The sequence below is a fragment of the Schistocerca nitens genome, chromosome 4 (assembly GCF_023898315.1).
Source record: "Schistocerca nitens isolate TAMUIC-IGC-003100 chromosome 4, iqSchNite1.1, whole genome shotgun sequence".
Classification (NCBI taxonomy): domain Eukaryota; kingdom Metazoa; phylum Arthropoda; class Insecta; order Orthoptera; family Acrididae; genus Schistocerca; species Schistocerca nitens.
The window spans coordinates 739,128,615-739,140,791 of record NC_064617.1 but is presented as its reverse complement, the minus strand read 5'-3'; the positions used below and the strand labels follow the sequence as shown (position 1 = coordinate 739,140,791).

The window sequence follows — 12,177 nt, the reverse complement described above, 5'->3', positions numbered from 1 at the left end:
GCATGCACAATGTCGGCACTAGTACAGTGTATATCCACCTTTCGCAGCAATGCAGGCTGCTATTCTCCCATGGAGACGATCGTAGAGATGCTGGGTGTAGTCCTGTGGAACGGCTTGCCATGCCATTTCCACCTGGCGCCTCAGTTGGACCAGCGTTCGTGCTGGACGTGCAGAACGCGTGAGACGACGCTTCATCCAGTCCCAAACATGCTCAATGGGGGACAGATCCGGAGATCTTGCTGGCCAGGGTAGTTGACTTACACCTTCTAGAGCACGTTGGGTGGCACGGGATACATGCGGACGTGCATTGTCCTGTTGGAACAGCAAGTTCCCTTGCCGGTCTAGGAATGGTAGAACGATGGGTTCGATGACGGTTTGGATGTACCGTGCACTATTCAGTGTCCCCTCGACGATCACCAGTGGTGTACGGCCAGTGTAGGAGATCGCTCCCCACACCATGATGCCGGGTGTTGGCCCTGTGTGCCTCGGTCGTATGCAGTCCTGATTGTGGCGCTCACCTGCACGGCGCCAAACACGCATACGACCATCATTGGCACCAAGGCAGAAGCGACTCTCATCGCTGAAGACGACACGTCTCCATTCGTCCCTCCATTCACGCCTGTCGCGACACCACTGGAGGCGGGCTGCACGATGTTGGGGCGTGAGCGGAAGACGGCCTAACGGTGTGCGGGACCGTAGCCCAGCTTCATGGAGACGGTTGCGAATGGTCCTCGCCGATACCCCAGGAGCAACAGTGTCCCTAATTTGCTGGGAAGTGGCGGTGCGGTCCCCTACGGCACTGCGTAGGATCCTACGGTCTTGGCGTGCATCCGTGCGTCGCTGCGGTCCGGTCCCAGGTCGACGGGCACGTGCACCTTCCGCCGACCACTGGCGACAACATCGATGTACTGTGGAGACCTCACGCCCCACGTGTTGAGCAATTCGGCGGTACGTCCACCTGGCCTCCCGCATGCCCACTATACGCCCTCGCTCAAAGTCCGTCAACTGCACATACGGTTCACGTCCACGCTGTCGCAGCATGCTACCAGTGTTAAAGTCTGCGATGGAGCTCCGTATGCCACATCAAACTGGCTGACACTGGCGGCGGCGGTGCACAAATGCTGCGCAGCTAGCGCCATTCGACGGCCAACACCGCGGTTCCTGGTGTGTCCGCTGTGCCGTGCGTGTGATCATTGCTTGTACAGCCCTCTCGCAGTGTCCGGAGCAAGTATGGTGGGTCTGACACACCGGTGTCAATGTGTTCTTTTTTCCATTTCCAGGAGTGTATTTTCAAAACATTAGCTACTTAATTAAGGAGGTACAATTTTATCATGAAAACGTGAAATATAACATTTTCAAATATTTTGTGTGCACTTCTTTAGTCTGGTCACACAAAGTTTGAAAATGTTGTATCACTTGATTTATTAATAACATCGAGCTTTCTAATGTAGATAATGGTTTGAGAATGAAGGAAAATGATCTAAACTAGTGACTAATAAAAATATTAGTTCCAACATTGACGGAAACCTTAATTAATAAATCACAAATATCTTTTTCTTGACGGGGAGGGGGGGGGGGAGGGAGAGGGGATAGATGACAATGAAGCAGATTACAGAATCCGAAAATGAAGCCTACATTTATTATTCAATTCATTTATACATAATGAATTATTCTATGTATTTCACAGAAAAATGAAAAAGGATTAAGGGAATCATATGCTTTGAGAGCCCTTCGTTTTGGTCTGCCTCCCAGCACGAATGTCCGTTTTTACCACCCAGCAAAAATACTTGACATCACAGCACTCTATTTCCCTTCGTATCATTGTTCTATCACTGACATATCCCACCGAAGCATTCACTGTGTTCGTGGCTTACCACAGTTTCGCTGGGAGACATCCAGAAATGAGCACAAAAAGTGCATTTTTAATTCCATTTTACATCACAGCTATTTATGCAATATTCATCATATATATAAGTTTTTCGAAATGTTTCGCTTTCTAATTTCCCAGAAATCTTTTAGACACATTGTTAAACGATTACCAGGATGTTTTCCTCCTCGTGCTTTAGCAATAATTGTTTTTAAAAAGTTCTGTGATCTATGAATATATCAACAAATTTGTTTCCATTTTTTCGAAACGAAACCACCGAGCGACGCGACGCGGTGGTTAGCACATTGGACTCGCATTCGGGCGGACGACGGTTGAAACCTGCGTCCGGCCATCCAGACTTATGTTTTCCGCCATTTTTCTTAATCACTTCAGACCAATGACGGGATGTTTCCTGTGAAAGGGCACTGCCGATTTCCTTCCCCATCCTTGACACCATACGAGCTTGTGCTCCGTCTCTAATGACGTCTATATCAACGGAACGTTAAACCGAATCCTCCTTTCTGAAACTAAACCTGAGGAACTCTTGACTTAAATATAAGTGGCTGTAGAAATATTGACATTTAAAGCTATTACATAATTCTCTATACGCTTCAGTGTCATGTTTGATGCCGGAAACAAAACTTTTCCTTGACTCTACCCATGTTCTTGCAAATTTATCATTACAGGAGTTAATGACAGGCCCTTTGGCAAACTCTTCTGGGAACAGTGTTTGTCCGTCGCATGGATATCCCACTCGCCCAAGAAAAAACAGTACTTTTCTGTAGCCGCACTGCAGTCCCAATGATATAACATTAAATACAGGGCCCCGCAAACTTCGCAGCGCTAACCTCCTAGTCGATCACGATAAGAAACATGTGAAAATGTTTTGTAGAGTTCTCAAGAAAGCACTCCCAGTAGCGTCAAAGTGCAAACACTTATTATGAAAATTTCTCAACTGAAGACATTAGTTGTCCAAAACGCTGCCCGATCACGTATTGACATCACACCTCGAAAATCACGAGGTGTTCATGCAGTGCTGCCAACTGTTTGTCCTGAGGCCAGATATTTATTGAAAGAAGTATAATCGCTGGCAGGCACTGTAAGCCGAAAATTAGAACTAATGTGCGAATTTTAACGTCAGTTTCCTGTTCATTGACACCAAATTAACAAACTTTAGCTCGTTCCATTTCCGTAACACTTTGTTTGTTGAACAGTGTGAAACATCCATACACTGACATGTGTGTTCAGTGAGAACAACAGGACTATGATCTAAGGACAGTACTCATCCCGTGTGACGCGATGCCGCTTTGTTCTCCGCTTGCACCAAGCTTGTGCTCGTCAACTAAATATTATGTGCAAACAATTACCCATGCTGCTTTGCGAAACATTTTATTAAGAATGTTTAGATGTGTTTTATGTTTGTCAAACAAATCGGTACGCATGCGACAGCATGCGCTAATAATGTTTTCCAAAACGCTGCGCATGGAAACGGGACTTCTTTGGGGCTCATAACTCGGGTTCTGTTACTGATGATAGAAAGATAGGGTCAAGTGGTTTCGACAGCCCTTGGGCTAGAGATCATTTATATACGAAAAGCAATAATCGTCTTACTGTAAATGTCCTGCAGTGCTGGGTCAGTTTTTGAATATTACACATTACCTCCATCTTAGCAAATCGGTCGGTTATTTTTCATTAGCTGTGATCCAGGTGCACCTTAAATGGCTTGTGGAGGCACCATTTAGTTTATGGCTGGTTCCTGAAAAAACCCGAAAAACATGATTTTTGGGTGCCAAAACCGAGCCGCTTCAAAGATTGCTATGCACAGTAAATGGATGAAGTTGATACTATGTATTACCAAGGTCCCGATCTCGAAGAGCCATGAAAATTTTCTTGATATCTTTATCCGCTTCCGAGATAGAGTTTCAAGGTTGCCCTACTTAAACACGTAAAATCTAGTGTGAGGCGAAAACACAGTTTATGAAGTGACGTTGTTGTTGTTGTTGTGGTCTTCAGTCCTGAGACTGGTTTGATGCAGCTCTCCATGCTACTCTATCCTGTGCAAGCTTCTTCATCTCCCAGTACTTACTGCAACCTACATCCTTCTGAATCTGCTTAGTGTATTCATCTCTTGGTCTCCCTCTACGATTTTTACCCTCCACGCTGCCCTCCAATGCTAAATTTGTGATCCCTTGATGCCTCAAAACATGTCCTACCAACCGGTCCCATCTTTTTCTCAAGTTGTGCCACAAACTCCTCTTCTCCCCAATTCTATTCAATACCTCCTCATTAGTTATGTGATCTACCCATCTAATCTTCAGCATTCTTCTGTAGCACCACATTTCGAAAGCTTCTATTCTCTTCTTGTCCAAAATATTTATCGTCCATGTTTCACTTCCATACATGGCTACAAACCATACAAATACTTTCAGAAACGACTTCCTGACACTTAAATCTATACTCGATCTTAACAAATTTCTCTTCTTCAGAAACGCTTTCCTTCCCATTGCCAGTCTACATTTTATATCCTCTCTTCTTCGACCATCATCAGTTATTTTATTCCCTAAATAGCAAAACTCCTTTACTACTTTAAGTGTGTCATTTCCTAATCTAATTCCCTCAGCATCACCCGATTTAATTTGACTACATTCCATTATCCTCGTTTTGCTTTTGTTGATGTTCATCTTATATCCTTTTTTCAAGACACTGTCCATTCCGTTCAAATGCTCTTCCAAGTCCTTTGCTGTCTCTGACAGAATTACAATGTCATCGGCGAACCTCAAAGTTTTTATTTCTTCTCCATGGTTTTTAAATACCTACTCCGAATTTTTCTTTTGTTTCCTTTACTGCTTGCTCAGTATACAGATTGAATAACATCGGGGAGAGGCTACAACCCTGTCTCACTCCCTTTCCAACCACTGCTTCCCTTTCATGCCCTTCCACTGTTATAACTGCCATCTGGTTTCTGTACAAATTGTAAATAGCCTTTCGCTCCCTGTATTTTACCCCTGCCACCTTTAGAATTTGAAAGAGAGTATTCCAGTTAACATTGTCAAAAGCTTTCTCTAAGTCTACAAATGCTAGAAACGTAGGTTTGCCTTTTCTTAATCTTTCTTCTAAGATAAGTAGTAAGGTTAGTACTGCCTCTGGTGTTCCACCATTTCTACGGAATCCAAACTGATCTTCCCCGAGGTCCGCTTCTACCAGTTTTTCCATTCGTCTGTAAAGAATTCGCGTTAGTATTTTGCAGCTGTGACTTCTTAAACTGATAGTTCAGTAATTTTCACATCTGTCAACACCTGCTTTCTTTGGGATTGGGATTATTATATTATTTTTTAAGTCTGAGGGTATTTCGCTTGTCTCGTACGTCTTGCTCACTAGATGGTAGAGTTTTGTTAAGCCTGGCTCTCCCAAGGCTGTCAGTAGTTCTAATGGAATGTTGTCTACTCCGGGGCCTTGTTTCGACTCAGGTCTTTCAGTGCTCTGTCGAAATCTTCACGCAGTATCATATCTCCCATTTCATCTTCATCTACATCCTCTTCCATTTCCATAATATTGTCCTGAAGTACACCGACCTTGTATAAACCCTCTACATACTCCTTCCACCTTTCTGCCTTCCCTTCTTTGCTTAGAACTGGGTTTCCATCTCAGCTCTTGATATTCATACAAGTGGTTCTCTTCTCTCCAAAGGTCTCTTTAATTTTCCTGTAGGCAGTATCTATCTTATCCCTAGTGAGATAAGCCTCTACATCCTTACATTTGTCTTCTAGCCATCCCTGCTTAGCCATTTTGCATTTCCTGTCGATCTCATTTTTGAGACGTTTGTATTCCTTTTTGCATGCTTCATTTACTGCATTTTTATATTTTCTCCTTTCATCAATTAAATTCAATATTTCTTCTGTTACCCAAGGATTTCTATTAGCCCTCGTCTTTTTACCTACTTGATCGTCTGCTGCCTTCACTACTTCATCCCTCAGAGCTACCCATTCTTCTTCTACTGTATTTCTTTCCCCATTCTTGTCAATTGTTCCCTTATGCTCTCCCTGAAACTCTCTACAACCTCTGGTTTAGTCAGTTTATCCAGGTCCCATCTCCTTAAATTAGCACCTTTTTGTAGTTTCTTCAGTTTTAATCTACACAGAGAAATATGCTGTAAAGTGTCTGCACTATCATCAGAAGGGTACTGTGAACTCCATGTTGTAGCACTGAAGCACATGCAAAATTTTTGAGCACGTAAAATCCGGTCTGAGGTGTTTAATTTGTTTTCTATTACTTCAGTTTCACGTAATTAAACTATGAAAATTTTATTGACTCATGAAATTCTGTTCATGTGAGTGACATGTCCTGCTGTAGCAACGACAAGAAGGGAACCAGTGGAAAAATGCTCCTATCGGAGGTTCAATAAAGCGAATATGCTCCTGACTGCAATGTGGGCTACCACGTGCCTCATACTACCTTCTTCAGCATCTTCATAAATTTTCCCAAAAATTTTGGCTTGCAAACATAGTCGCGCTTTTTTACACTCGGAGAGAAGGAATCAGTGGCAACGGGGAATAGACGGAAAAGTAATATATACTGGAAGACTGCAGACAGTAATTGTGGTATTAGAAAGAGTGAAGTAGACAATGGCACTATGAGAGAAAGAGAGGGAAAAGGAAGCGGAACGTAGTTGACTGAATCGTGCTAGGAAAAAAGTGAAAGACGCGGCGCCGGTGGGAGAAGAATAAAGAGAAGAAAGTGGAAGTGATAGCTAGTGGTAATGAGACAGGGTCTATGACAATGACAACTAGGGAGGGGGAGATAGTGACAGTGATAAGAGATGGCAGCAGGGGGGAGGAATGAATGATATACAGTAGTAGTAAGAGAGAGCAAGAAGGAGACAGTGACAGTGAGACGAGACAGTAGTAGTAGGACAGTCCGAAGGAGAATGCGGCTGTGATACAGGAGACAGTGACAGACACACAAAGAGATAATGACAATGAGTTGGGCTGAATGTGAGAATGGGCAAGTAGGAGTGGATGGGTGTGAGCGGCTTAATGCGATGGGATAAACGAGTTACGGTTAGGGGAGCCTGTGGGAGGGAGAGGTGAGCTGTGTGTTAAAAAGAGCTCGAATATGTTCGCATGCCAAAATTTTTGGGAAAATTTTTAAAAGTGCTCAGGAAGTTAGAATGTGGCAACTGGTAACCCACTTTGCTGTCAGGAGCATGTTGGTCTTGTTTGTGGAGCAATTCTCCGCTGGTAATAATTTGTCTCATTTCAGTAGAAACAGCATGGGCTACCCAGTCAATTATTTTCTTCATTACAGAGATTTATACAAAACCTCACGTTTCTTTGTTTACCGTAAGTCAATACTTTGATTTTGTTCTCGGTAAATCAAGGAAGGAAATTTAATACCGTCAACTTTGAGGTCATTAGAGACGGGGTATAAGTTCGGACTGTGTCTAAGGATCCATCCCTGCATCTGCCTGTAGCGATTTAGGAAAGTCAGGGTAGACCTTAATCTGGATTCCGGACGTGGGTTTGAACCGTCTTCCTCCCGAATGAGAATCCATTGTGCTAACCACTGCACCACCTCGTTCGATCCTCGGGAATTGTCTTCAGACCACAAAGGGAAATACATTTTAGCCTTCAGTAAAATGCTAGCCGAAGTAGTCCGTTAGCTCAACTGGGAATTGGTAGTGAATTAAACAGTTACTGCCTTGCTGAAAGAACCATTCCAGTCTTGGCGTTAAGTGACTGGGATACCGCGCAATACGCTAAATCTGAAAGGCTGGACAATGATTTGAAACCTACATCTTCTGAATATGGTGGGTAATCAATGCATTACTTTGATCGTTCCTTTGGCTGGAACAACAGCGTTTAAAAGAAATAAATTCGCAAAGAAAACACTCGTTGTTTTTACTACGTAAGATCGTCTGTGAGTTGTAGTTCAGAAATCCTAAACGACTATGACTGCTTCTGGACACGTTCCTGACATTAATCGGATACGTATGCAATCCTCTAAGAAGCATCCTGAAGGATAAAATGTTTTAAAATATTGTAGACATATTCTTACAGTTTGAAAAATGTGTGTTTCTCCTCCACATAAGTGACAAACGTGACACTCACGGTGAACTTCAATTTCTCGATGTTTTGACAATAAAATCTTACGTCATAGCAGTTTAGTAGCAGCTCCTGCCTGGCTCTTTCATATTCGAGGAAACTTATCTCGTACTGAGATATAATAGACACAAGAATGTACTAAAAGTGACAGTGCGAAGGACGTCCTAATTATAGCTGCTTGTTTCTCGATAGCAGTATCTATATTTCGCTTTCTTTTTATTTTGTACAGTTTTTCATATTACCACTTCACCAGCAATTCATTCCACACACAGCATCTGACACACAAGGAAACGAAATACTAACGGCGATAACCATGACAAGGAAAAACACTGCTAATTTTGCACTATATACTTTTGTATTTCTGTGTTCATAATCAATCACGTTTTTTAATGCTGCTTTCCAATCGAATGCGGTAGCAAAAACACGAAACACATGATCAGAAAACTATAATCGAAACACAATAAGAATCCAAACATCTTTCAGCCGTTTGGTCAGAGAAGTCAGGAAAGACCCTCACTGCAAATGATACCGTTGACGCATGCTGTTCGAGGAAACGAATATCCGTCTCGCGCAATCCAGCTGATAGTAGAAGTCGGCACATTTAGGTGGAAAGCTTTGGGGATACGTCACTGCGGAGATAGCTTTACGTTCGAAATTTGGAGCATTTTGTCAGTTTTAAATGTCAGCATGCCCTTTTACCTTATCGTTAAGGCGGATTTTTCTTACTGATAGCCGGCCGCGGTGGTCTCGCGGTTCTAGGCGCGCAGTCCGGAACCGTGCGACTGCTACGGTCGCAGGTTCGAATCCTGCCTCGGGCATGGATGTGTGTAATGTCCTTAGGTTAGTTAGGTTTAAGTAGTTCTAAGTTCTAGGGGACTGATGACCACAGCAGTTGAGTCCCATAGTGCTCAGAGCCATTTGAACCATTTTTTCTTACTGATAAGCGAAAGTCAGCGCTTTTAAAAATAAACATTGGAAATAAGCCGCAGACTAGATTACTTAGACGATTGTGAAAATACTGTAATAGCATGTTAACGAAAATACAGAAGTGTGTGCGAAACTGACTTTGGCGAGCACTTGGCGCGACTGGCAGCGTGTCAAAGTAGGGCTGCATCCCGACCGGCTTCCCCCACCAACGGCTCCCGCTGAAACCAGTTTCCCGCAAGCCCCGAGCCAGGTTCTGTAGTGACTCACAATGCTGAAATACAACTTCACGGCCAGAGTGTCTTGTCTCCCATGTGGTCTAGTGGCTAGGATAGCTGGCTTTCACCCAGCAGGCCCGGGTTCGATTCCCGGCATGGGAAAAATTTTTTAAACTCGAAGGAGAGACAATCGAAAATCGTTTCAGCTTACGTTAACAAAGAAGGAAAAAGCACAAGACTTCTAGAACGTACTACAAGAGGTAAAAGCGCCGTAAGTAAATTGCGGGCCGATTTTATTAAGAAATCCCGTTTTTCACCTGTAAATATCAAAATATAGATATATTCTAAGTATATGATATTTCCAGAAAGACATTGGAACGTGTCTGGTGAATGATATTCTTTTACTGCAAGCAATCTTAAGGCGGAAAAACCATTAAAAATAAAAATTACACGCTGATCAATAAGAACACCTACCTAATGGCCGGTTATGTCCAGCTTTGCCACAGGTAACAGTGGTGACGCTTCGTGGCAGGGAAGCAATGAGTCCTTGGTAGGTCGCTGGAGGGAGTCGCCACCCCATCTTCGCACACATGGCACTCAATTCCCGTAAATTCCGGGGAGGGGGGGGGGGAGTAGGGGGGCCAGTACATCAAATGGAACTCGCTACTGTGTCTCTCGAATGACTCCAACACACTCCTGGCCTTGCGACATAGCGCATTATCTTGTTGAAAAATGCGACTTCCGTCGGGAAACATGATCGTCATGAAATGGGTGTACATGGTCTGCAACGATACCCTTGGCCGTCATCATGCCTTGCACGTGCTCCGCTGGACCCGTGGACGCCCACGCCAACAATCCCTAGAGCATAATGGAGTCGCCGTCAGATTGTCTCCGTCCTGCAGTACGGGCGTCAAGGCGCTGTTCGGCCAGAAGACGACGGATTCGCACCCTCCCATGGGCATGACGAAGAAGGTTTCGGAATTTGAGACCATGCAACGCTCAGCCATTGCGCCAAGGTCTAGTGGCGATGTCCACGTGCCCATTTCGGTCCTAGTTGCTGATGTCGTGGTGTTAACAATGGTACATGCATGGATCGTCGGCTGTGGAGGTCCATCTTAGGAGTGTGCGGTGCACTGTGTGTTCAAACACAGTTGTACTCTGATCAGCTGAAAGGCGTATGAACTCGTTGGCAGCGATGATGAGGCATTGTAGAATCTCTGACCAGAGCAGTTGCGCTCGAAGCGCAGTGCAGTACAGTAGTCTGTTGGAAGTAGTAGCCGAGTGAGGTAGCGAGCGGGAGTCTGTCAGTAGTGGTAGCGCAGAGCAGTCGGCGGGCGTCGGCACCGCAATGGTCGAGATTCAGGACAAGGTATATTATTATGCAGCTTTGCGATCAGCTAATGATGTTAATTAAGTGTAATTTCTGTAAGAATCGCCCCCAATAATAATTTTTATTTAAAAGCAATTTTTTAACAAACAATCATTTGATTTCCTTCCATTTCCTTTAAACAAAAAAATTTTTCAATTAACTTCAAAAAAAATTAGTTATTGCGATGCATCTGCTGCAAGCTGTGGCGCAGAATAAGAGCAGAATTTTGACATGCAGTTTTACTAAGGTAAGAAATTAATTCTGATTTTTGCACAGGGCCAAAGACCGACATTTCGGTTTAATTGAGTTTTGATCAACAGTGTACTTTCATTGTCATGCGATTATCTTTCATTACTTTACGGGAGCTTATACTTAGGTCAGATTGCTAATTATTATTTAATTGTCTTTGTCATTAATATTTTTCCGGAAGGTTACACTTGGCTCCATTTCTATTAAGTATTGTCTTCGAAATTTTTTGTGGGGAGGTTACACTTGGCGACACCCAGTCCAGGATCGTATTTCGTCAGAATCTTTTGTAAAACAGTCATATATCTGCTCTTATTTGCTTAAATATAATTAGAATTTGGCGCAACGCTTTTACTAATTTGTGACTTTCTTTCCTCAGATCATCAGCAATCCGTTGCTCTGTTGTATTTGTATGTTGCTTTTGCATTGTGCTTATTTGTTTTGTGATTAATTGTGACTATTGTAAAAATGCCGCGAAAAACTGTGAATAGTGTATCGCGAGGTATTTTGAATGAAATTTCCGACTTAAACAACATGACCGATAGCAATTGTGACGCACAGAGTAGTGATGACAATGCTGCGCTCACTAACAGTCAGTGCGTTCCAACCGCTAATGACGACTTTTACCTTAATGATGAACAAGAGAACTCAATTGTCTCCTCTGTTAATTTGACGACAATTGATGACGCGGGGCGCCCTATTGTAATGAGCGCTGCCCAGCTTAACACACCCGGTTTGGAAAATTCAAATAACGTACAGACAAATTTTTCTAATGAAAATGAGCAGGATACACAAAGTACGACGGATTTATTTAATTCCGAAATAGTGTCTGACAGTATACATCCGACTGACAAACCTTTTTGTAAATCTCAGAATAACCAAATGGTTACAGAAAGCGGGACAATTCCAGATCCACCATTAAACAGCACGGAGAATAGAGTAGGTAATAATGGGTTGGAACAATTTATGGCAAGATTGCTACAACAACACAGTGAAAATCTTATACAACACTTTCAAGAAGATAACAAACAACTTAGTGAACAGGTCAGACAACAGAGTGAAGATTTCAAACAACTTAGTGAACAGAACAAACAGTTAAATGAAAAATTTGACAACAATTCCAGGCAGTTGAATGAAAAATTAGACAACAATTCCAGGGAACTTAGTGAACAAATTAGAGCCGTTGCCGCGCAGTGTCATGACACTAAGGAACAGTTACGCGAGGAAATTGAGGCTTGTTCAAAAAAAAGTAGCGAAGAAATTAGGTCTGTTGCTCTGGAATTAAGGGAAATGCAAACAGCTGCAACAGAAACACTCAGAGACGAAATTAGCGGAGTCGCTAAACAATGCTCTGAAAAAGCTACACAATTACGGGACGAATTTAAAGCAATGACAGCAGAACTTTCGCGCACAATGGATGAAAAGATTGACGCGAAATTCGAACAACAGAAC

The 12,177-nt window shown here is 43.1% G+C and overlaps 1 non-coding gene across 1 annotated transcript; it reads left to right on the top strand.

Moving 5' to 3' along the window:
- Positions 1 to 9,200: 9,200 nt before the first annotated feature.
- On the top strand, positions 9,201 to 9,272 carry Trnae-uuc (transfer RNA glutamic acid (anticodon UUC)). The gene has a single exon. It is a non-coding gene; the product is annotated as a tRNA-Glu (tRNA).
- Positions 9,273 to 12,177: the final 2,905 nt, after the last annotated feature.